Raw genomic sequence first — 27,720 nt, forward strand, 5'->3', positions numbered from 1 at the left:
TACACACACAAATACAGCAATTAAAAGAGGTATAAACTACTGCACATAATCATATATACAAATAAAAAACAAATGTGAAAATGTAATGACAAGTAGGAAATCACCAGTATGCCTCGTGGCTATAGGAAAGTGAACAAGGTATAAATCCAGATAGTCTAACAGAAATGCTTTAAACTAGCCTTGGTGATAATCAAAAGGTCCTCTCTTTTCACAAGGCCAGACTGAAATCCTTTAGCAAGTGCTTCTCCAACTTCTACTTCATTCTGGTAATCAGCTGTAAGTAGCAATGGTTTATCAGACTTGTTACTTCATGCAGAATACTCAAAATGTAAATGGAAGAAAGAAAATTATAAAACTACTGGATCAATGAATGAATCCCAATCAAAATAAGCCCCCCAATCATTCACAATTGACTGCATATTACCCATTGGGCATAAGTCAGATCTGAGTCATGTCGAAAAAACAAATCTTAGCTTAATCAGAATCAACAATGTCTCCTTATCACAAATTCACTTGCCCCACATCGATCTCGACTAATTGGCTAAAGGAATCAAATTTTTTGATCCAATGAATAACATAAAGGCCCATCTTATCAACCGAAATATTCTTACAATGCTTCAAAGATACTAAGTTAATGATAAAAAAGACCAAAATTTTTAATATAGTTACCAAATGTTCAAAGAAGTTGTTTCCTAAAATAGCAACTCTCACCAAGCTATGTATTTAGGGGACATGGATTGTGCTCCCAAACAGGGCCTTAAATTTAGATTTTCAGATGATAAAACTTCTATGGAGGCATACGTCACAAGATGACAATGAAACAGCTCTTAGCACTACCAGGGGTGTTGTTGCGTGGGCGTCTACAAATGCTTGTATGTGAACAGTTTCTAATGAGGGGTGTGGAGACAGCGAGGGGGTAATATATTAGTAACAAGGTCATGGTGAATCATTGTGCCAAGGCTAAGTGTAGTAACTGTGCTTCAGTGTGTGCATGTAAGATGTAGGAATGATACGAAACTAGTTTGATTGGATCACAAAAATAATAAAAGATAAAGAAAGATCAGAAAATGATTTCGTTTGAGAGAAATCGAACCTCCTTTAGACCAATTCAAGATGATCAATCTTCAAATCCAATTAGGACTTTATAATCTTCTCTAGATAATCTCTATTAAGTCTTAGTATAGATTTAAATACATAAAAAAGAGGTTGCTAAGTCTAACCCACTTTCCCGTACAATATAGGAATTAGTTTCCCATTAGATGAAGTAACTAATATTCTCCCACATATCTCACCCAGGTATGAGTCCTTCCCATGTTCAAAGTAATTACTCAAAGTAATGATCCCATGCAACACATCTAATTAATTACCTTATCCCATGCTAGAAATTATCTTATACATCTAATAGTGCACCCGAATTACATTACTCCAATTCATAAACATTTAGTAATATAACAAGGAAATTGACCATTTCATTAAGAGAGATGCCTCTAACGTGATATCTAGCCCTCTTTGATAATAATGTTGACTTAGAATATTCTAATCTTAGAGGTGCTATCACCTTTTCATATGGATTGTCTTGCACACTACATGCACAATGTGAAACTCGTACATCTTACATGTGTGATGAGGTACGTGTACAAGCAAGGTTTTCTATGCAATAAGGTGCAAGAGAGTGAGGAGGATAGAAGGGGGAATATTTGGAATTTCAATAGGTTGATTTCATTAAGGACGGAGTGTTAGTTTAGATGCTTTTTTAGTTTTTTTTTTTAATGAATCCATCTATCCTTTGACTTTTTTTTAGTTTTTATTGTATTTTTGTCAATCTGCCCTTTGGCAGTATGTTTTTATAAAAAAAAAACATAAAATAAAATTAAAAAAAGGTTTTTCAGCATGCTGTTAGCATGAACAACAACTTACTGGTTTAACTCGTTGGTGTGCCCCTAGTAGAAACTCAATTTTTAGTGTTAAACCCTTAATGCTTTCATATTGCTGGGAGGTGTGCCAGTAGCAGATCAGTTTTTTCATTTTTGCATCTCCTTCTCAAAAGAGAAAGAAGGACAGCAAAGAGGAAAGGACGTCTCCCTCTCTCTCTGTCTCTCTCTCTCACAAAAATAAACAAGAAAAAACAATGAATCTAGAAGTATTGAAGAAGAGATTGATGACCTTGTATTCAACCTGGATCAAACACAAACGAGATCTTTGGTCTGATTCAGACATTCTTCTGATCTGCACTCCTCCTTCTAATGATGATGATGATCTCTCTTTCCATCCGATTTCCTCTTCTTTCTACCAATGGTAGCTTGGATTCAATTTCCCTAACACGATCGCCATCTTCATGCGCAAAGAGATTCACTCTATCTCCACCAACAACTAAATCCCTCTCTTAAGAACCCTAATCAACTCTACCAAGGAATCAATCGGATCTCTCCTCACAATCCATCAAAAGCCCCAAGGAGATGTTAAGCGCGGGAAGGACGACTAGCTGCTGAGGTTTAAACCCTGGCCTAATGTTCTTGAAAGGAAAGTCATCAAAGAGTTGGAAGTTTGCTCGGTTCATGAACGGGTAAATGCTCATGGATCGCCGGTTTCCTCCAAACCGATGGTTTACCGTTAGAAGAAAAACATCTGAAAATGAGAGGGAAGAGGGAAATTCGCGCGCTTCGATTAGAAACTTTTAGACTGCAACAAGTGTTTTAAACGGTGAAGTGTAGTCGCGGATAAATTTATCCGCTGCAGAAAAACGCACCTACGTACTGCAGCAGAAATATAAATCCGCTGCTATAAATCGACATAATAGATCAGAAAGGGTAGAAAATTTCACTTTGTAGCTGCGGAACATACATTCCGCTGCTGTTATTCGATTTAAAAAAATTTTGATAAAGAGAAAAATCACTAAATTTTTTACATTAAAAAAAAAAAAATTTTGATTTTTAGTGGTGGATTTACTAATCCACTGCTATATTCAATTAAAAAATTTGATAACTTACCAGATATAATTTTTTAGTGACGGATATAATAATCCGCTGCTATATTCAATTTAAAAAAAAATATGATAAAAATACTCATTAAACATAATTTTTATATAAAAAAAATTGATTTTTTAGTGGCGGATATATTAATCCGCTGCTAGATTTAATTTTTTAAAAAAAAATACTAAAGAGAAGAACTCACTAAATATAATTTTTTATATAAAAAAAGGTTATTTTTTAGTGGCGGATATATTAATCCGCTGCTAGATTCAATTTTAAAAAAAATACTAAATAGAATAACTCACTAAATATAATTTTTTATATAAAAAAAGTTATTTTTTAGTGACGGATATAATAATCCACTGCTAGATTCAATTTTAAAAAAAATTACTAAAGAGAAGAACTTACTAAATATAACTTTTTATATAAAAAAATGTTATTTTGTAGTAGTGGATATATTAATCCGCTGCTATATGCACTGAATAAGTAGGAAGGATGAAGTGTGGATATGTGGGAGGTCCCTATAGCGGCGGATATAATTATCCGTTGCAAAAAAGTCTACCTATATAGGCAAATAATATTATCCGCTGCAAAAAATATATATATAACGTCGGATAAAATTATCCGCTGTTATAAACCGTCGCTGTATATAAAAAATGTTGTAGTGTAGATATCATCACTCGAAAAAGAAAAAAAAAAGCGCAAACGATCTCCTATTTCACTTCCAAATAACCTAACAGACCACAAAAGGAAGCACACTCCAACAAGTCATACTTTTATATCAATAAAAGTACGACAAACCCAATTTCTTTAGAGGTTTATGACCGAAGATGGGATGATTGAGATAAATATGCAAAATAGATGAAATCGATTAAATCTATTAAACATAATAAATCTAAAATTTGTGATTAGACCTAATAAGATGAAATCAAAAGGACTATTAACGATCTTCCTAACAAAGCATGATTTTAGCTTGAACTTATCTAAGCCTAAATCATCAAAATCAAGAAAAAGAAACTAGATTTGATGATCCCTACTTAGCAAGTTATCATCACAATTGAACAATGGAATACATATGCAAAACAAATTAACTATCTGAGATAATCTTGTTTAGGTTTTATCGACCTCTATATTTGAGGTTTAGCTAATGATCATTGCAATAATAAAAGAAAACGAAAAAAGAAAATAAGGACAAAAGGGATAGAGATAAAATTGAGAGATGTTTCTTTTATTAATCTTGGCCTGAAATTGGTATGAACTCCTTCTGTTTACAAAGCTTGAACAAAAATAAACTAAAAAAAGCCTTAAAATTAAAAATAAGATAAGTGAGGTAGAAGAAGAAAGAACAAAAGAAAAGTTAATCTTTTTAGCTTTGGTCTGGTCTGTATTTATAGACCTGGATTAGAGTCCTTTAGTGCACCTTTAGTGGTTCAATCATTTCTACTAGTTGTTTACAATTATGATTAGGCTCACATGAAATCCTAAACCCAAAGAATTGAAATCTAGCTATAAAAATAAAATCTAGAGAGCTTCAATTGGCACTGCACACTTGGTGCATTTCTCCACAAAAAATAAATGACAATCTCTAAAAATAGTTGATCTCTCCATATGAACCCGATTTCTCTATTACCAATTATTTTGAATTTGGAGATTCATTTTCAATATGATTATGAAGAAAACAACAAAGAAAATAAATAAATAAACCAAAAAACATCAAGATCTTTCAATAAGAATTCAAAGGAGAACAATACCAAAAATCACCACTCAAGGTTTTAATCCTAAACCTAAGTCCTGAAACCCTTATAGACCCCTAGCCTCTCCATTTCTCTCTCAAACCATAGAAGAATTGACTTAGTATAGAGTACAGCCCAATACCCAAATATATGAGTCAAGATTAAAGATAAATTAAGATTCAAATTGGAGATGGAGTGTAGTTCTAAACCCAATGGGATAGAGGTTGGCTACCACTATCCTAATAGAACGAAGAATAAAAAATAGCCCCTTTGCCCAAAGGAACACCGAAACACGGGACATGAGTTTAAGATACAACGCGGAGAAGGGATATATCCTCCTAAAGCGGAAACCTACTGATATGAACTCAAAAAAGATATTGGAGCTCACCAGCTCAGAAAGGAACCGTGGTGGGGGAACCGAGGCCCAAGAGAGACGAGAAAAAACTAGAAGAAAGTCCCATAAAACTAGCATACAAGAAAATGCTCAACATCAATAGCAATTCTTTATCAAACATGAGGAGAAACAAAATTTATGTTATAATCTTCTAGGAATAATATGGTCTAATGCGACTCGACTCAACATTAAACGACCCGACTGACCTAAATGTAGGTGATGTTTAGTGTCTTTAGTCAAATCTGATTGTTGTTGACTAGAGGCTAGTTTAAATGTAGTTTGTGAGAAGTCTCAAATACCCTTGAATATGAGATGAAATGACATTAATAATCCAAGACAAATTAATGAAATGTCGTTATATTAAAAAAATGAAGATTAAAATGGGTATGATCACGGTGTAAAGATTTTGTATTCTTTTAATCAGTATCAAGGTGTAGAGTTTTAGTTTTCTTCATTGAATCAATTCATCATTTAAGGTTTTGCTCATAAGTTTGGCTTCTTCACTGAATCAAATCATCTTTATAGGATTTTTTTTCGCAATTAATAGCGTTCATTGCAATCATGAAAAAATCAAGTTTAAAAATCTCATTTGCCATTAACTAGATCAAAATCATTTTCAACGAATCCATAAGAATTGATCCAATTTATTTTTTATCGAGTTTGGGTAGAGACCAAAGATCTCGATGATTAATCCATAAAAAAAACTCAAATGATAAGGAAATATATATCATTGATTTCTTCATGCTCATTCCATGTTCGAAGTATCCTTCGTACCAATAAGAATCTCTTCCTTGCATGATTTCTTCTTTATATAGATAGATAAAGGATCTATGAGGCAATTAATTAAAATTACATTTTGTGCAACGACTCTTCCTATTTGAAAGAAAAGGATCCCTTGATCATGTATCGCTCTTACATGGAATTGCAAATCTCAAGTTTGTCTATATAGAGCAGATCTAATTGTATTAAAGTTTATAATGGATTTCTTCTTTGTAATATTAATTGATAGAAGCCTCATTGTAAGTACTATGAGATCTCATGCATTAAAACCCATGGTTAACAACCCATATCCATTAGTATGCAACATTTTCTTTTTCAAGTGAAATCTCCCAATTTATGAAAGACGAAGCAGTGATTTCGTTGTTGTGGAAAACGAAGCCTTTGGATGGTAATGCATGTATTTGGTTTATTTAGACCTATTAGAATAGGAATCACATTTTGGAGAATATGAGTCGAATCAATAACAAAAATATTTTTAGTGTAACATCTTTCACAATTCCTGGACAGATAGTTCACTATTAGACTAAGTGATAAGTAATTTCACTCATTCACATACGGATCATGAATATTTGGAATCCATTTTATCCTAGGAGACATTGTTTTTTGCTAATTCGAATTAAAGGGTGATATCAATTCTATCTATTTTTAGTGTAATATACATAGTTTGCACATTTTTATAACCTCATGTCAAGTTCATCATTCCCATCATCAGTATCGTCAATATCAATATTATTCATAAGATAACACTTCTAGGCTTGTCGTCCAAAAACTTGTTCGAAAATATGGTTATGAAAGGATCATCGGAGTTTGTTGTTAGGTATTAGACCGAATATGATTATCCAATTCCTATTGACCATAAAGTAAAATACCCTTGTAGAGCTAGTGGAGCCAAAAAAAAATTTATGATATGGAAAAATTATTAGCACTACACAAGATTTGTGAATAAGTGATTGTTTGATAATGAGAAATCAATATCCTTCCCTATCACAAACATGATCTATTAAAGTCATCATTACGAAGTCCTCTTTATTAAAGGAAAAAAAAAAGTTCTATTAAAAAAAAAAAAAAAAAGCCGGACTGGTTGGAAAAGTCCTCTTTATTAAAGGAAAAAAAAAAGCCGTACAGGTTGGAAAAGTCCTCTTTATTAAAGGAAAAAAAAAAAGCCAGACTGGTTGGAAAAGCACACTTTATTAAAGGAAAAAAAAGAAGGGTAGGGTTTCGATCACTTGATGGGCTATGTGCATATAATAGCTTGGTTAGTTTTATGTAGACATTGGGTTTAAATACCAAGAAAATGACCAAATCAATGGCTGATAACGTTAATACAAAATGGGTCTAAAGGTATGGCTGATAACGTTAATGCAAAATGGGTCTAAACAAATGATGGTTTCCACTTTCCACAGACAATATATTATTATCTTATGAGATGTTGATATATTTTTATACCTGCTTATGTTATTTTATTTTGCCTTTTTATTTTATGAAAAAAAAAATGTATATGTTTATCTTCTTTGTTTTTCCACTTTTTTTTTTCCTGATAAGCAACCACTAACGTGTTACACTTTAGGGTAATATAGATATAATCTCTGAGTTTTGGGGAATATTTAAGATAGCCCTGTTTTCCAACTACAACAACCTTGACTGTAGTCATCTATGAGGGACTTATATAAAATGATCTAAATACCCTCTTCAACTACTAGCAAAATCGATATATTTGTTCATCCTCAAACTCCTCCATCGATTTAGCCCCTCATTTTCAACTTCACCAAAAAAATCTTATAAATTTTCTCACTAACGGTGTATTTGGATTGAGAGAAATGAAGAGAATAAATATTGTTTCTCCCCATCGTGTTTGATTTAATAGTACAAGAACATAAGTTTGGAGAGAAAAATTGATTCATTTTTCTCTTCACTTTTTTTCTTTTGACTCCCTCACTTAACAATCCAAACAAGAGTAGTAGAGAGAAACTCACTTTTTTTCTTTTCTTTTCACTTTGTTTCTCTCAATCCAAACACACTGAAAAGTCCATTAGTCGCAATCAATTCCCCAAGAATCCTATTTTATTTTGAAAGAGAATCCAAAGCTTTTTGCTTTATGAAAGAAAAATTAGAATGTGAAAAACGTGTAGCCTTGATCTATGGAGGGAATTTGTTCTCTTTTATTTGGACAATTTTACAAATAGAAGACAACGTTTACACTTCATTCCTATTCTGTGTTGTTTATGTAAGGAGCCAAGACTCCCTTCAAACCCCTTAGATGTGGAAGTAATCTCCAAAGAAGCACTCCCAAGTCCCATTTCCTTTGTGAGTTTTAATAGTTTTATTTTTTATGTTCCTTCTTAGCGTTTATTTCTAATCAATTTGAGTTTGGTTTTATTGATAGAAAGAGGTCTCAAAACATCCACTCCAGAGCAACACAAAAGTATGTGACAATATTTCAATTTCTTCCTTCGTATTTGTTTTTTTTGGTTTTTGATGTTGGCTTGGCTTTGTATCCCTAATGCACTAACCATAGCTCTAATCTCATCAGCTCATGTTATGCTAAGAACTTCTTATTTATTTATTTTTTGCTCAAATTTTCAAATTTATCTCATCAGCTCATGTTATTATAAGAACTTTTTTATTTTCAAACTTATCTCATCAGCTCATGTTATTATATCTCAACAAAATGAAATCCAATAACCAGTACACCAATGAATGAAACAACCACCTAGGACTCATGTTAATAAAAAAAATCTTCTAAATGAAAAATGGGATTGGCTAGTTGCAGATCACATAGTACCAATTTCACTCCAGCAATTAAAATTCCTCGTTACTCTCCATTAGTATGATTCCACTCCTTATTTTCATCAAATTATTCTTTTTATTTTTTATCGGGCTTTTTTGTCTTCTATATATAATCACTCGAAAAAAAAAAAAAGTAGCTCTCCATAAGGATAAAATGGGTTTAAAGGAAATCCTTGACTCCTTCTATGAGATACAACTTACGAATTTAAAAAAAAAAAAAAAAAAAAAAAAACCCTAAGAAACCACAAAAGGAAGCACACTCCAACAAGTCATACTTTTATATCAATAAAAGTATGAAAAATGAGACCATATTCTCGAACGGAGGATAGACAAGTGGTTGATGTATCACATAAACATTTGTGTAGGATAGGGTTGTTAATAAATTGGTTTCACATAGAACCTTGATTCTTCTATATAGCTAATCCTTCAAGAGAGAGTTTGGATTCGAATTAGATCCCTCGAATTTGTACAAAATCTTGCTTCCAAATCCAAGTGCTACATACTACTCATTGTTACTCCAACAAACACACTTGGATGTCATCCATATACATCTTCTACTCAAATTTTCAGTCATGAAATAAATGAGTGTCTTGGAAACCTATAGGAGTTCCCAACAATCCGCTCCCAAGGAACCTTGTCTCTTCTAAGAACCAACAATTCCCAAGCTATCTTCATGGAGAATAACCCCTTGGCATTCTTGGTCGAAACCACTCTATCAATGTTCGGCATCGGACAAAGATGATTCCGAAATACACAAAAAGCCGTCCTCATGCTCTCATTCCAAGGATTAGCTAACATCCACCCATCTTCACCTTTAAATTCAGAAACCATGGCATTGGCATGGCTATTAAATTGGGCCACAAGAAATGCCCCTCCAGCCAAAATTTAGTGGACGATCCATCACCGACAAACACCCTCGTATTTTTTGAAGCCTCTTCCTTCGCATGCATTTTACCCTTCCAAGCCCAAGATGCATTATTAGGAATTTAGCAAGACCAAATACCAGAATCCCCAACATAATGAGTTCTTACCCATCTACTCCAATGGGAATCATTTTTCACCACAATAAAAAATAACTTCATCATCCCAGTCATGTTCCACTCCCTTAGCCTCATTATGCAAGATCCCTCTCGGCGATAGGGATATAAACCCTACTCGGATTGATCATATGAAAAGGGGGATCTAACGAAGGACTCTGCCATAAGAAATGGGAGAATAAACACTCGGTCTCTTGGAAAACCAGTTTGGGGATGTTAGAAGGCGTAATTCAATAAACTTGATGGCCAGAAAGGACAGAACAGATAAGCTAAAGGGACCCTGCAAAAGAAAGAAGAACCAATTTTCAGCAGCCCTATATTCTTTTATGGACACGTTCAATCAAGGTATGACACAAAGGGTACCACATAAAAGAAGAGAAAAAAGGAAGTCCCTAATACTTTATTCCAATTGACCCTCCTTGAATCTCAAAGTCTCAAGAATGCTAAATTTTTATTTGAAGAAGAGGAACAGAAGAAAACTTGACTTTCTAGTCACTGACATGAAGGCCTGCCATAATCTGAACTCATTGAGGACCTTCCTATTATTTTTGGCCGAAGACAAACTACTTTTAGAGAAAAATAACACATCATCGGCAAATATGAGGTGCGAAATAAGAGGAACACCCCTCCTAGGTGCAACATCATGGAATCACCTGGAACAAAGAGCACTTGAACCAATGATCACCTCAATTCCATTCTAAGCAATATCAGCCGCAATGGAATTGTACAAAAATCGAGAATTCCTCTCTCCTTTGAGCCAGTGCACCCTCGATTTCTGACAAGTAAATTTCTCATCCACATCTATTCCCTTCAAGACTCTATCCTTTCTTGGACAGCAATGAAAGTATTTAGGATGCGCATTTGCACATCACGGAGCTTCCTCTCACCTTCAGATTTTCTAACATTAATTTTCCTGAATACACCTTTATTCCTCATCTAGATTACAATTTTCACAAATCTAAGCTTGGTCATGATTCTGAACATAGGATTCCCATAAACAAAGATGTTCCCAGCTTTCTCAATTACCTCTTTGGATCCTCGTTGACCAAGCCACATTGAAAAAGAAATTTAGCGGCTTGGGACCCCTTCCTTATCATCCATTGAATTCACACATATAGGGGCATGGTCAAAAATACCCCCAGGTAAATACCTTAGGATCCTCTTAGTTGTAATAGTCTCGTTACTCCAAGAAAAGAAAGGAATCACCATCTTCATTTTGCAAAGACCATTTCTATCAATATATTCATTTAACTCATTCATCAATTTTCGAGGCAAAGGGTGGTCATATATTTTTTCTTCATGGGAGTGCACCGTATTGAAATCTCAAGATAATAATCCAAGGAGATTGAGAATCATCCATCTTCAAGATATGTCTCCATAAAGATGCCCGATCTGAATAATTATTAGCGGCATACACCACTGAAATATGGAAAATAAATCCATTTCTAATACGGGTACCCTGCATAATCTAGTCTGACTTGAACAACTTCTCGAGCGTGTATTTTATTGAATTCCATCCAATACAAACACGACCATACTCATGGGAATTGATATTATCAACAAACTTCTGACTCCTACATATATTCTTTTGAAATGCAAAACTCAACTTTAGTTTCACAAAGGCCAAAGATATCTAAGTTCTGCTTTTCAATAATCTTGTTAACCGTCCTTTTTCTTATTTACGTGGTTTAATCACATATGTTCCAAGTTGCTATAGACATGACTAAGCTATAGCCATTTGAGAGGTTTCCTCATACAAATTGCTCATGGAACATGTTGTTCTTGAGGCCTGCTCTACTTGTTTTTTCTTCCTCTTCGATTTTCCCATTTGGTTTGAGTTTGCACTTGGATTAGAGGTAGAGGCTTAAATAGAGTTGGAGAATGCATCAGAAATGGAGTTTGGTTATTTTTTATTTTTTATTTTTTCAATTTCCATATTAACATCCTGATTCCCTTCCCACCCTCCTTCCAAATTTGATTTCTCATTAAATTCCAAAGCGAGGAATTAATTAGAAACTTCCAGCAGAGTTGTGAATAAAAGAATTACTAATCCATCAGAAATACCCCCCCCCCCCCCCTTGGATATTCACAATCTTAGCATTTTTAGATCCATCCAATATTGTCAACAACCTTAACCCAGTAATGCTCCATTCTTTAATCCTCTTCCCCTTATTTTGGAAAACTTCCAAGAAAGAATTATGGGGATTTAAAATTGCCAACTCCTTACCCAGAAGCACTATTTAGAAAATTTTCAAGCGTTTCAAAACTTTCCTCATTCACTTCTAATCCTGGAAAATCTGTAGTATCTTCAATAAGTAGGTGTCCCTATGAGATTGTTTTTATTGTCTTAGAGAGTCAGGTGTAGATCTAGGAAGATCTCCACCTTTGACCCTTAGCCCCTTTTGAAAGTAAATAAAATATGGTGAGAGCTCATAAGATATGCATGATATGTTCTCAAGGAACTTATAAATGGACTTAGAAAGGGAGATTGCTTCACATTGTGAAGTCTTACTCTCTACCTCCTTAAGCCACTAGAGAACAAAAAGCTAAACTAGGAATTTAAAGTGCTTAGAATGGAAAAGGAATTGAAACAACCACTGTACTTAAAATTAAATGCTTAATAGGAGCTTATTAAGGACTTAGAACTGAGAGATTATGGGATTACTCTCTACCACTTTAGGCCATTTAAACAAAAGAAAGGAAACTTCTGCATTACAAGAATCTAAAAGTGTTTGAAATTAAAGAATGGGAGGAGTTAAAATGGGGAAATTAGAGGGAATTTACTACGTTAAACAGAAATATAAACCTCTTCCCACCTCTGTATTCTTTTCCTTCTTCCTTCTTCTTCTTCTTGGTTAAAGCTTCAAAGATGTATGAGACAAGACTTGGATGGGGCTCTAGAAGACTTAAAGAAGAGAAAATGACAGAATTTTGGGTCTTAGACTTGCCTCTTTCAAAGGCCTTGGATGGGGTCTATTTATAGGCTCTAGGGAGACCTTTTGGGATAAACTTGTCCAATTTTCTTAATTGCCCAATATTCTATAGAAAACCAGAAAGAAAAACTTCAAATACCCTCCATCAAATTGTCCTTAATTGTCTTTTGCACATCTATGAGTCTTACCAATCTTGATGATCAAAGGGTAGAGGTGTCAAAGCACTCAAAGTTGTAGAGAGTTCTATTTGAGGGATAGGAGTGTCAAAATCATTGAGTCAAACTCTAGGGAACAAGCATCAATGGCATATAATTATGAATTTGGATTTTGGATTTTTTGGTCACTTACCTTGAAAGAGTCTCCGACAACTTGAGGATATAATGGTCTTTGTACACAAGTTCTAGAGAATTCTCTTGGTTGGGCAAAAAGGTCATGACCTCTTGAATTTATTTACAAAGAATCATATAGACTAGGCCTTGAATTATGGATTGAAAGAATGGGCTTAAGTGTAAATCCCCCTGATTGAGTCTCAACCAATTGGGGATACAAGGGTAATTGGCCACATGAGGGGATCAAATGAGACTTTGAGTCATAGTTGGTGGATTTGGAGAATTACAAGAATACCTTGGTGAAAATATTCGGAAAAGTCTAATGCAAGGGCATTGTCGGAGGTGGATAGGATTTACTTGAGGAAGAAGTTGGTTTAGAGAGTCATTTCCTCAAGCAAATCTTGAGCACACATGGGCTCATAATTTTCTAACCGAATTGGCTTTAGGTGAGTGAAGGCCAGAGCAAAAATACCTTACAAGTAGGTGAGTGGAAACTAGGGCAAAATTGGCCCGTACAACTACTAAGTAAAAGTCAGTATAAGAGATGGTGTTCGGTGCAAATTATCAATATAAATAAAGAACAAAATAATAAGCCTTGGCAAGCAAGGATCGATCCACAAAGATAACTTTGATCCACAGTTTTTGACTTAAAACGATGAAGATTTATAAGTAACTAAGAAAACCGAACTAACTTTAAATTAGCAAAAATGAACAAAAAAATAAAATCGCAATATAAAGAATTAACTCAGTCAAATCCACTACAAGCAAATAATCTCATCAGTTTATCAATGTTTATTTTTATCTCAATCCAACTAACAAAGCAAATGTGGTTAGATCGGAGAATGATTCTATTAGGTACAATTACAAACTCAGAAAATTGTTATTTAAGTTAATAAGATGAAATCAAATGATTAACATGATATTTCAATTAGCATGATTTAGCTTGAACTTATCTAAGTATAAACCATCAAACCATGAATAATCAAATCAAATCTGATGATCCCTACTTAATAAATCATTATCACAAATAAACATTGAAACACAGATATAAATTAATAAACTGATTACGATGATCTTGCTTATGACTTCATTGACCTCTCTAATGGAAGTTTAGCCACAGATCATCGCAAGAACCATAAAATCATAAATAAAAGAAAATAAGTGATTAGAGATGAGAAGGGGGAAATAATCTTCTTTTATTGATCTTGGTCTGAAACTACCAGTATCTCCTTCCAATTACAAATCTTGAATAGAAAATAAATTAAAAACCTAAAAACTGAAAAATAGAAGAAATGAGGTAGAAGAAGAAGATAGGAGATGATGACCTCAGAGGAGATGAGATTTGGCTATGGTCTAGTCTCTTATTTATAGAGATCAGATTAGGGTTCCTTTAGAATTCGGAACACTTTCATGTTTTACAAGGACTCTGAACCCTAACTTGCTAAGTTACAAATCACGCTGCCTTAACATTGCACAAATCTCGAAACAAAGTTCGCTAACATTACCGCACCGCCCAAGGTGTTCAATCCGTGGACTTGTCTTGGGTCTTGAATCGTAATGTATGTTTTTAATTGTCTTGGTTCATTCTTTTGAATCTCGCGACTTTGACCTATTACAAATAAATAATCATAATTAGTTCAAAAAGTCACAATTTATTCAAAAATAATAATAAACATGAACTGTCAACGTATTATGTCTATTTAGGGGATTTTAGGTATTATTCAACCTTAAAGTCTCTGTAAATAGGGTCCTAGAAACAACTTTCTGGGCCTTGATCAGATGGCCTGCTCTTTAGGTGACCAATGGCCAAGCAAGCTTATGCTTGGCCGTTAGTCTGCAAAGGGTAGGTTTAAATTAAAATTCTGATTATGCCTTGACTTGATCAAAACTCTCTCGAGTTCATCTTTTCCACTGGATTTGATTGAGCTCTCGGGCTTGTTCGGTGAAATTGGGGTGTTTATAAGTATGTTATGAACATTGTCTCGTTGATGATCACCTACCACTCCATTACTGTTCTGCAAATCCTTGATGGGAAATCCCGCATGGCCCTTAATCTTCCACATCCTTGTCATGTTGCCTTCATGCAAGAGAGATACAGTCCTTTACCCACTCAAAACTTCTTTGTTGATGATATCCTCAGGGATTGTTATAGAGCATGTCCCTCTATTGGATGGAAACTCAAATAAATCTCTATATATTCAGTCTTCACCTCCCATGAATAGATTTTCCATGATATCACCATCTGACTAGACGAGGATTCTCCCATGAGTAACTGGCTGGCAAAAGATCACATCACAACTAAAGAAAACATTTGGGAAAAGAGAAGAAATTGATTATCATCCTCTGAGTGGAGAGCAATGGAGTTAATAAAAACCGGATCTTACATAGTTAGGAAGGCAATGTTGAGTTTGTGTTATCTAACTCATATCCCAGGTGTCACGTGCTCATGTGTCATGCCCCCGTTCAACTTGTGACCCTCTTATATACATAGTTGATAGTTGTGCCTTCTCTTAACACCAATTGATTTTAGGTAGGGTTATGTAAAATTGAATCTATCCGAGAGAACAAAGAAACAACCCTATCACCACTTCCTCGATTTCACTCTCAGTTTCTCTCTATAGACAGAACTCAGAGGTTCAATCCATTAATACTCGACCTTTTACCTTTAGGCCAGCAGTTTAAGACTACAACAATTATATTCTATAAAGAATATAAGCATAAAGAATAGTGTCTGCAAGTCCAAAAATCCTCATTAAAAGAAAGAGCAAACATCTTCGCTTCCAAAATATCAAGAATTTCAATCGTAAGTCATAAATGCTGTTGCTCAAACTTTAAATCTCACTTTAGACAGGAAAGCAGTGTAGGAAGGATTTATGGTCATAAGGTCTCTTGTCCTTGGAGTGTTACTAATCACATGCATCCAAAGAAAACTGTGCCCATCAGGACTGTGACAATGATTTTTTTGTGAAATAAAAATCATTCACCATCAAAACTTGTTGAATCTCTTTGTTTAACACTCTTCTGTATAACGAGAAGTTGAAAACTACATCTATTTAACGACTTAACTGTTGGCTTTATTGCTTTGGCTAGAAATTTTACAGGAGAAAATGGCAGAGATGGTGACACAAGCAATAGTTGGAATACTCGTAGAAAATTTGTACACTTCCCTTTTCAAAGAAAGCCAGGACTTTCTTGATTTCCAGATTCATTTCAAGGATATGAAGAGAAAGCTTGATGTTATGCAGTCCTTTCTGACCGACGTACACAAACTTGAAAGGAGTCAACAGATCTACCACACTGTCAAGACGGCCTTGGCTAATCTTCGGGAGCTGATTTATGCTGCTGACGACATATTAGTTGATTGCCAAATTCGGGCTGATATTCGAAAAGATGCGACCATGTATTGCAGATTCTCTCCCAGCGAGATAGTTTTTCGCCATCGAAAAGGATACGAATTGAAGAAGATAAACAAGGAAATTGAGCAGGTGGAGAATGAATTGAGAACCTACCTTACTCCGATTTTAGGCCAAATAACTCAAAAGAGCGGGGAGGATAAATATGTGAGATGGAGTACACAAGATTTCGACCAATCTGAGATGATCGGTTTGACAGAAGATACAGAACAAATAAAACGGTGGATTCTCCCCATCAAAGAGGGACTACATCGTGTTGGAATTGTGGGGACTGGGGGTCTGGGCAAAACAACACTTGCCCAAAAGATCTTCAACGATACAGAAGTAGTCAGGCGCTTTCAAAAGAGGATTTGGGTCTCGGTATCTCAAACTTTTGATTTGAAAGAGCTCGTGAAGAACCTGTTGAAACAATTAGGAGAGAATGAAAGTGGATCTTCTATAGGTAACCTGCACAGAATTCAGGAGAGTCTCAAGGATAAGAATTATCTCATTGTCATGGATGATGTATGGAGCACTGATGGTTGGTGGGAACAGATATCAAGAAGCCTACCAAAAGGGGAGGGACGCAGTAGTAGCATCATAATCACAACAAGGAATGAAGAGGTTGCAAGAAGCATGGGAGCTGTTGAAGGACGGATTCATCGACCTAAATTTCTTGATGACAATGAAAGCTGGTTGTTGTTCTGCAAAGTTGCCTTTTCGATAAGCAAGGAAATGCGTGACGATCCCGAGTTTGAGATAGTTGGAAAGGAAATCCTGAAGAAATGTGGGGGCCTTCCATTAGCAATCAAGACAATAGGAGGGTTGTTGTCGATCAAAACACATTCCCTTGGTGAATGGAAGAAGATAAATGATAATTTTCGTGATTAGTTGGCGAAAGAAGGAGACTCTTCCTCAGTAATTGCTTCTCTGCAACTGAGCTATGATGAGCTTCCAGCTCATCTAAAACATTGTATATTGTGTTTCTCCATTTATCCCGAAGATTATGAGATCAGTGTTGAACAGTTGGTACATTGGTGGGCCGGAGAGAGTTTCGTCACCGGGAAGGACACAAAAACTGCAATAGAATTTGCCTTTGATAGCATATCAGAACTAATCAGCAGATGCCTTGTTGAAGTTGTCAGCAGGAGAGGCTACGATGGAAGAGTCTACACTTGCAAAATGCACGACATGGTACGAGATTTGATCATCAGAGTTGCAAAAGAAGAAGTATTCTGCAGCTTTGATAATGGATACAAGCAAAATTTCGATGAATGTTCCCGCCATTTGGGTTTTACAAGTGAAATAGATGTGAAATCATCAACAAATAACTCAAAGTTACGGGCCTTGTTAGTGATGACAAACTGTCAATTTCATTTCGACTTGCTTTCTGGACTGGGGATGGTAAAGTCCCTAAGGGTGTTGGATCTTTCACGCAATAAGCTAGAAGATGTTCGTATTGAGGATCTATTGAACTGGGTCATATCCCAGAAACGTCTAGCATATCTCAACCTCCAAGAAGTTGATGGCCTAAAGAAACTGCCACATTCCATCAGAAAGCTCCGGAACCTCCAGCTTTTGGTACTAACCAAATGTAAGAATCTAGAAAAGCTTCCCTCATCTATCACAACTTTACGAAAGTTGATTGTCCTGGACACAGGGAATTGCCCTTCTCTTCTTTACTTTCCCCAGGGAACAGGTAAGCTCTCCAATCTTCAAGTTCTGTCTGGATTCAAGCTATCAAGTGCAGGTAAAGATGGTTGTCGCCTCGGTGAGCTAAAGCGCTTGACCGAACTCAGAGTACTACGAATACACATCAGGGGAAAGGATGAAATTGAAGATGACGAACTGGGGGTCCTGTCGGAGCTCGATAAACTTCAAGTCTTATCTATTAACATCGAAGATAGTGAGGAAAAACAAAATCCGCCGAAGCTGGATAGGCTTTCTCCACCACCACATCTTCAAGAGTTGTATCTTCGGAACTGTCATGCAGATGCTACTCCAACATGGGTTAATCCCTCTTCCCTTCCCGAGCTTCAATATCTTCATATTGAGAAGGGAGAACTTCGTGGCATGAGTTCCAATTTCTGGGGTAGAAAGGAACAACCTTGGAAGATAGAAGGGCTGTGTTTGAAATACTTGCCTAGATTACAGGTGAAGTGGGAGACTGTGAAGACTATGATGTCTTTGCTAAGGTATGTGGAGATCAGCCATTGTCAAATGTTGCAGTCCTTCCCTTGTGAAGTTAATTATGTGGGGGTCTGGAAGAAGAAAGAAGCCATAGAGAATGAAAACGAAACGATTGAGGTGATGTGATAAATCAAGAGATACGCCGCAGCATCAGCATGACTTGAGAAGTCCACTGTCCTATTTATTATACGTGATACATATGTTTGTTGAATCTGTTTTACACATTTCGTTTGAGTTTATTGTGCTTGCTTTGTAGGACCAATAAGAGTAATGTGTTCATATTAGTAATTGCCTTGTAATGCATAGGGAAGCCATGTTGTGAATTGATATATAAACTATGAACTCCTTATGAGCTTCAGCATACTATATGATTTGTAGAAGGATCTCTTTAATCACAAAAGTCAATTTACTTACTATAGTTTTCAATTTTACCAAGGTTAACATCTTCTCCATCCATTCATCCCTCTTTATGGATAATCAGAATTTATAGGATAAGAATGGTCCATTTTGGATAACTATTTCCCTAAATATAAGCTAATGTCTCATCCCTAGTAGGTGTCCTTACTAAAGTGGCTGGCCTAACATGTATTTTATCTTGGTAGCACTTCAAAAAAATTGATTTATAGGAAAACACTATGACTAATGCTGAACTGACCTCAAGATTCTACCTCACATCACACATCTTGACATGAAAGTGTGTAGGAACCATAGATTCTTTTAGACTCATATCTCAATAAAAAGCATCTATGGTTCCTACACACTTTCATGTCAAGATGTGCGATATGAGGTCACTCCAACTCAACTCAGACACTATACCAATGAGAGAGAAAAAAAGAAAAAAAGAAAAAAAAAAGTGGTAGTTGAGTTGTCCATGGTGGAAGGTGTCAGTTAGCGTAGTTGGTAAAGTCTATTGGTGATGATACCATAGAATTGAGTTCAATTCCCGCCATCAGAGAGTTACTGATCTTGTTAAAAGTAGGCTCACCTATCAAAAAAAAATAAAACAATAATATTTTGCCCACATGTACAACAACAAAAATATGGACCTAGGTAATTAGCAATAATTGTTTTCTAAAGTAGTGTATATCTTTGATAATTCAACATTCATGATCTGCGTATATTACACTATTAGATTAAAATAAAATTTTAAAAGATGAAAATATGCAAAACCTTCTTCCAGGAAATGTCAAATCCAACTCCGATTACTTCACGCAGAGGTCAACTCCGCTTGAGTGGCCTCTTGTTTGGGTCTTCTTTGCTTAGGAGGAGCATTCTTCCGTTGTTCATACCTTCTATTCTTGTATTTTGAAACCACCCCCCCCCCCCCCCCCCCCCCCTCCTCTCTCTCTCTCTCTCTCTCTTTCTAGATTACTGTTTTTTTTGGGTTTAATATTTTATATGAGCTTAATCAATAATTGTAAACAACTGTTAAAATTATTTGAATTATAAGATTTGTAATGCTTAGATAATAATTAGCCAAATCTCTAATTGGAGTGTGATAAATAATTTAATAAATTTGGGATGTAATAAGTAAAAATTAGGGTGACAATAGGAACGAGTTCGAACTTCGATAATAAGAACCGTGTCTTCAACGCCTCTGGTGCAATTTAGCAAAAGCCACTTTCCTGGCTAAAACAGAACCAAATTTCCTCTCTTTTTTTTTTGTTTTTTTTTTTTGATAAATATGGCATTCAGATTTAAAATCAATCCTCTCTGTTTTTTTATTACTATAAAGAAAATGGACAGACACATACAAACTCTGTTAAATCGACTATCTTGCGCATCCATCACCATCGCCACCTCCACACTCATCTTTCTCCTCACCCAAACTCCAGATACCTGCATCACTGACTCAGATCCCAAGACCCAAATCCGATTCCCTAAATCATCCTGCGAGTCAATTCACCGTGAACTCGTCTCCGTCGAAAGGAAAAGCAAACGTATCTGGTCTACGAAAGATTGGCAAAAAAACGTCCTTTCTTTCACAGAATTCTTCCATGGAATCCAAAATCTAGGGTTTCTCACAAACCATTCGAAGATCCTCTGCGTCTCAGCTGGTGCTGATCAAGAAGTGATGGCGTTATCAAAGATGGGTGTGATCGATGTCACAGGTGTCGAACTCACGGATTCGCCTCCACTGGTTAGTAGAGCTGACCCTCATAATCTTCCGTTCTTTGATGGTGTTTTCGATTTAGGGTTTAGTGCTCATCTTGGTGAAGCGTTGTTTCCGAATCGGTTTGTTACCGAATTGGAAAGAACTGTTCGGATTGGTGGGGTTAGTGTTATTGTTGTTGAGGAATGTTCGGATGAAGAATTGGGTGAAATTAAGGGTTTGTTTAGTAGATCGAGTTTTGTTGGTGCACGTAATGTTACGTTGATTGGGTTGAAAATGACTCAGATTATAATGAGAAACAAAATCCCTCCTTGAATTACAACAATCTTGAATTAATTCTTCAAATTTAAGTTGACTATTTATTTTTATTATTTTTCACTCAAAACAGTGGTGATCCTGATAATTTAGATTCTCTACTGTTATTTGCAATCCACAATGGGGTTTATATAATTCCATATTAAGTTAAGAAAATTTAGTGAGAAGGGGAATGTTACAGAGATTAATCTTAATTCAGGAGTCCAAAAATTGGGGTGGAGCTACACGGATTCCGGGTTGATTCTAAACTAGGAATGTGTCTAGGGATATCAGTTGGTCTTGAGTCTCTTGACCCTCTTCATTAGGTTGTGGCTTACTGTCTTCCATTGCAAGTTTCATATCTAAGCCATGGTTTTAAAAATCATCCCAGGCTCGCTTGTGTCATCTTGGTATCATTTGTGAACAAGACAAGATCATATATCCGAGTTAACCCCTTTTCGTCTTATTTTGGGTTCATGGATCTAAAAATCATCCGTCTCGTCTGAGTTAACGTTATGATTGCTCAGTAACTTATCATGATTGTAGGCGACATTTGCATTTATACAAGTAATCTACCTTCCACTTTCAGCATTCATCTTAGGAATTATAAATGCCCTTTTTTCCTTCTTCCATTAAGAATGGTAAGAGAGGAGCCTTCCTAGTCACAACTCTAGATGATGAGCCCGAGTCCAAGTTTCATTTTGGTAGACAATTTTTATTTATTTATTTTTTCTTCTGAGTTGTATTTTAATTATTTTGTTTGTTAAAGTAACCCATAAATAGTGCCTCTTAGGGACAACACGTTACCATCACAATTAAACAATGGAATACATATGCAAAACAAATGAACTATTTGAGCTAATCTTGCTTAGGTTTTATTGACCTCTTTATCAAAGATCTAGCCAATGATCATTGCAAGAATAATAAAAGAAAACGTAAAAAGAAAATAAAGAAAGAGGGATAGAGATAAAATTGGGAGATGCTTCTTTTATTAATCTTGGCCTGAAATTAGTATGAACTCCTTTTGTTTACAAAGCTTGAACAAAAATAAACTAAAAAAGCCTTAAAATTGAAAATAAGAGAAGTGAGGTAGAAGAAGAAAGAACAAAAGAAAAGATGATCCTTTTTAGTTCTGGTTTGGTTTGTATTTGTAGACCCGGATTAGGGTCCTTAATTCGGAATGTCTCATACAACTCAGAGGAACAAAAACCCTAATTAATCACATAACTGATCAAGTCACCTTAACCGTGCACAAATTTCGAGGCATGATATGCCACCTTCACCATGCCGTGCCTTTAGTGGGCCCAATGGGCATGTTCTTGAGTCAGGGTCTTTGTCTTGGTTTCCCAATTGCAGTGCTCTCCTTCACTTTTCTTTTCTTCATTATTTTATTTCTCTTGTTTTCGGCTTGTCATGATTAATAAACCAAAATTAGGCCAAAAATCAAAATTAACATAAAAATGACAAATAATATGGACTATGAATATATCAACTCTAATTAAGGGGTTTAGCACAGAAATTATCCTAAAGTCTATATAATTAGGACTTTAAAATAGACTTTCTAGGCCCTGATCACCGATTGTTGCACTTGCCTAGAGCTGCTCTTCCCAACACTTTTGTTTAATAGATTATTCATCAAGTAAATCATCGATCCAATAGCGATACCCTTTTAAAGTATAATTGCAATTGTATTTGGAGACCCCAATGCCCATGAGTACGTAAAGGTTTTCCTCCATTTTGTTTTTTTTTCCCTTGCTCTTTTAGGGCCAAGAGGAAATGAAACAAAGATAGGACTCACATAAGATTGAAAGGAGATGAAAAGAGAGGGTTTAGGAGTTTCAAATGATAGGAAGGGAAGGAAAGAGAAAAGAGATTTGGATGTAATCGAAGAGAAAATGGAGGTATTTATATTTACATTTTCTAGGGCGCGCACAATTCCCAAGGCAAAAGCATTACTTTCTAAAATTAGGTGTTTGCTAATATGGTAAGAATCTAAATATCTTAGAGAGCAAGACATTTATGATGATAACATCAGTTATATACTTGCCCCATCTGGAAAGATATGCATTTGGGATGATTTTGGTTAAAATCTTCTTCTTTTATTACATTAATTTAGAGATATACGGGACAAGATATGAAATAAATGGAAAAGACTTTGAAGCGGTCGTCCCCCGCTTCAAGATTTTTAAGGAACCCGTCCCCTTTAGATTACACGTGGCATTTCTAAGGAGGTATTCTAAATATTGACAATGTAGAGGCGTAAAATAATTTCAAAATGCCACCTGTCTTGTAACGAAGAAGGTCTCTTCAAAATTTGAAGCAGGTTGACCGCTTCAAAGTCAGACTCGAAATAAATTCCTGCCTCATCAGAACTTTATTAGTGTATCTCATAGTTCATAATAAGATGTGATTTCACTTGTGTGGGACTCATGACATCATTGCACAAGAAATGCCCCTATGACATTTACATTCTTACCATATTTGAAGCGCCTCTTGTAGCAGGTTAGACACAAAATCTTATTGGTTCTAGCTAGCTGGATAATTATTACCACCAATAAAGTCTCATTGATATTGACCCAATAGATGGCCCACTTGTCTTTGCCCATGATCTATTGTTTGAAAAAAAAATTGCTTATGGGACTTCGTATAGACCTAAGCCTCATGACCAATGTTGCTCCCATGATAGAGACTACATCAAGTCTTTTTAAGGCCCAATAAAGGTTATTTTCTATGACCAAACTTATGGAGTCATCATTTAGTTTATTTTTTTGGTCTATTATAGACCACATTTTTCGGATTAAAGTCTGACAGGTTCTAGTCTAGCTTAAAATCATCTTGGCCCACAGAGGCTCACTCGAGTAGAGCTACTTGCTTTTCCAATTATTCTACATAATTGGATAAATGATTCGTCATCGTCCTTGTAGGAACCAAAAAAATCACACTTCTTGGGATTAGTAAAGTTGCCAAATCAAGGCATTCAGATCCATTCAACCTGATTCAAACCCATTATCTAAATGGTTCGAAAACCCAATGGGTCCGACCCATCAAAAACTCATACCTCAATCCGTTTGACTACAAAGAAATCCGACCCTTTCAATTGTTATTCACAATGAAGTTCGGTGATGCAAGATGATGAGGGGAGATAAGAAACTATGGGGGTTTAGGGAATTCTGGTTGGGGATTGGGTTAAGGATTTGGGCTAGGATGAGCTAAACCCAAAAGTAAAATGTATTGTTTTTACGACTAGATAGATGAAAAGGGTTAAAGGTTGAGAGAATGGAGAAAGGATTATGGATTGAGGTTTGTAGGTTGAGAGAATCGAGAATAAAGAATCAAGAAAGGGGTTTCAAGAATCAAGAATCAAGACTTTAAGCATTCAAGAATCGAGAAAATAAAAGAAAATCAAGAAAAGAGGTTTCTTGATGGATTTAAGAAACTCAGAAAACAATAAATAAAAAAAAAAAAATAGAAAGATAAGAAGAAGATAGAAAAACAGTATCTTGGAATCACATGAAGAATGGCGGAGAACTCACTTCACTCCATGAAAGAAATTTATTCTTCATTCATCAAAATCTTTATTGTTCATTAATAATAAAAAATCCTAGTACAATTTATATAAAGAAAATAAATTAATAATCTTAGTCAAACTAAAATACCAAATAAATAAGCCTAATTTTCGTAACTTTCTCTCTTAATTTTTTAACCCTAATAAAATTAAATAAAAGATAAATTAAAATTACTAAACTGCGCATAAATATTATACTAAGATCATGGACCAATAAAACATGAAAATAAGCCCCAAAAGACATAAAATTAAAACCTTAAAACAGATAACTAAATAAATATCTAATTTAAAATAATCTCAAACAATAAAATGATAAATCTTGACTCAAACAAGTGAAAATCTAAATAATTACAAATTTTCCATTGAAACCTTTGACCGTTGACTTGATTTCCATTTTGCATTATTTGGCCGCCTAAGGAGCTGGTTCCTTCAATCATTGTATAAGATGGTTCAACCTCCTTTAGGACTCCACCCATTCACTAATTGCATAAGATGGTTTGGCCTCCTTTCGGATCCAACCCCTTCACTCATTGTCATAAGGTGGTTCGGCCCCCTAAGGAGCTGACCCCTTCAATCATTATATAAGGTGGTTCGGCCTCTTTTAAGAGCCAACCCCTTCACTCATTGCATAAGGTGGTTCGACCTCTTTTAGGAGCCAACCCCTCACTTCTTGTCATAAGGTGGCTCGGCCTCCTAAGGAACCAACCCCTCCACCCGCGACCCCTTCACTCATTGCATAAGGTTGTTTGGCCTCACTTAGGAGCCAACCCCTTCACTTGTTTCACTAGGTAGTTCGGCCGACCCTTCATCCTAACGTACTCTATGCTAAAAGGTTCGGCCAACCCCTTATCTTAACGAGCTCCTTCACTACATGGTTCGGCCAATAATCCCCTTCACTACCTGGTTCGACCAATGAGCCCCTTCATTACATGGTTCGGCCAATGAGCCCTTTCAATATATGGCTAAGCCAATGTTCCCATTTACACTACCTGGTTCAACAACCCAAGCCAAGGAGAAACCCATGTAGTAACTAAAGAGGCAATCTTATGCCAAGCTACCCAAGTAGCACAAATTACACATGGTGCCCGAAGGAACCACGGTTACCTAACTTGACTGAGTCAACTTGAGAATTGAGTAGTAACCGAGTCAAGACGGTTACACATTTAGGATCATTCTGTATGTAAATTACAAGAATGATGAGGAGTGGGTCTTCATTGCATCAATGTATCATGGGCATTAATTTTCATAAATGCTAGACAACATGGGAGAGAGGTTATAACTGAGTTCATTACCTCCTTCAATGGGTCCAATCTGTAAATAAAGAGACTTCTCCCACTCAAGCCTCAAGGCACAACCCACACAAAATTGTCTTACTCTTGTTCTCTTTACTCTGCAATTTTCATCAAGTACTAACTTGATTGTTGGAGACTCCTTGGTCGGCACTACACTGGTGTCTTTTTAAGTTAAGGTGAAAGGAGAAGACAATCTAGAAAAGGAAGGTTCATTAGAGAAGACGATCGGAAATTTAGTTGATCATCAAAGAAGAGGGTCGGAGTGAAACATTTATTGTAACACATATCTCGAGGAGTGGGAAATCCAAAAAATACCCCACTATCCTATTCAGGCAAATACTATTTATGCTATTGGCAGCACATATTTGGCAAAAGTTCTTCAATGGCAACTCACCTAGAAGAATGAGGCCAACCATTAATATCAAAGATTCACCAACACAAGTGTGGCAATTTGCAAATGACGACTCTTCATAGATTCTTGATAGATATTGATTTTATCAAACTCATGTTAATCGTTGTGGGAGGGAGGGTGTTAAGAGTATGAAGCCATCAATAAGGTGTATTGCGATACACAATATCATATTAGAGATTAGGATAAGATTTAGATCCGATTATGATTATCCAATCTCATTGGTTAGGATTTCTTATGTTTTCTATATAAACCTTCATTGGGGTTATCAAATTTAATCATTTAAGGAAGTCGATTGATCTTCATTCTTCTTCAAAAGCAAGCCTTAGTATTAAGGAAGCGCTCCAGATAATGAATAGGAGCAAAATAAAAAGGATGCTAGCTAGTTCTTTGAACAATTGTAATACATATCCTTTGACATGTTAAACATCAAGATTCCTTTGTTTTCTGGTTTGTGACCATCCACAACAACTATGATAGCCAAAAAAAATAAAAAAATAATAATAATAGTAGTAATAACGAGAATAGATACAATAGAAACGAGTCATCAATCTTAACTTTGGTCCAATACTAGTCATGACAATTGCTGCGCCTGCCAAGCTAGAGTTGCTCCCCAAAACAATCCCAGTTAACACAATTTTTATCAGGTAATTCGTTGATCCGATAGCGATACCCTTTTAAAGTAGAACTACACCTGTGCATGGGGACCCCAACACTCCCAACTAGTATGTCAAGGTTTTTGTCAAAAAAAAAAAATTTCTATTGTTGTTTTTCGGCCAAAAAAGGAATCAGGCAAAGATGTGACTCATATAATACTGGAAGGAGATGAAAAGAAAGAGGTTTTAGGAGTTTCTAAGGAGGAGAAGATGACAAGAGAGATTTGGACATTGCCAGAGAGAAAAATGAAGTGAATCAGGACTTTCCTTCTGTGGAGTATAGGATTCGCTTGTGTATTAGGGCTCAAAGCTGTATAAACAAGTGTTTATATTTACATTTTCAAAAACACAACTTTAATTGCTTATGTATTTTTTTCAAAATAGTAGGTAGGGAGATTTATAACACCACACTGGAGATAAAACGATATCTAGAAGAAAGTATAATTGAATTTTTTTTTTTTTGCACATAGATTCCAGGATCCACCAATCTCATGTGCCCATGTGTATTGAATGGCATCCCCAATTTACAAAATTACCCTTGTTAGGCTTGATGTGGCACGTGCTAGAGAGTCTGAGCACTGTATGGAGAAATTCTGTGTGCAAAAAATCACCTCAATCATTCTAGTTTGACAGTAGTTCCCTCCCTCTCTTTGCAACAACTCAAGCATTTGATACGTCTTCCTTGGAAAGGTTCTGAAAATTAATTTGGGTAACATAATCTTCAAATGTATTATCCATAACGGATACAAACAAGTGATCGATGGATAAATAAAAAAATGTAGCATGCGTCATGCAGATCACCATATCAGACCACCAAACAAATACAAGCTCAAGCATCTAATGTCTT

At 35.6% G+C, this 27,720-nt stretch overlaps 2 long non-coding RNA genes and 1 pseudogene across 3 annotated transcripts in view; 1 reads left to right on the top strand and 2 right to left on the bottom strand.

The window, feature by feature from the left end:
• On the bottom strand, nt 1–2,813 carry LOC147392070 (uncharacterized). The gene is made up of 2 exons (XR_015182501.1): nt 2,164–2,813; nt 1–274 (listed from the first exon to the last, which is right to left on the bottom strand). It is a non-coding gene; the product is annotated as an uncharacterized LOC147392070 (long non-coding RNA).
• Nucleotides 2,814–14,127: 11,314 nt separating this feature from the next.
• LOC147392071 (uncharacterized) overlaps nt 14,128–27,720 on the bottom strand; it is a 57,841-nt gene continuing 44,248 nt past the window's right edge. For both annotated transcript variants that reach the window (XR_015183274.1, XR_015183275.1), the window contains exon 2: nt 14,128–14,571. This is a non-coding gene — a long non-coding RNA (uncharacterized LOC147392071). The remainder of the gene's footprint in view (nt 14,572–27,720) is intronic.
• Nucleotides 15,885–18,905, top strand: LOC147392072 (disease resistance RPP13-like protein 4 pseudogene; annotated as a pseudogene).

The sequence above is a fragment of the Akebia trifoliata genome, chromosome 11 (assembly GCF_017979445.1).
Source record: "Akebia trifoliata isolate Shusen 1 chromosome 11, ASM1797944v1, whole genome shotgun sequence".
Taxonomy (NCBI): Eukaryota; Viridiplantae; Streptophyta; class Magnoliopsida; order Ranunculales; family Lardizabalaceae; genus Akebia; species Akebia trifoliata.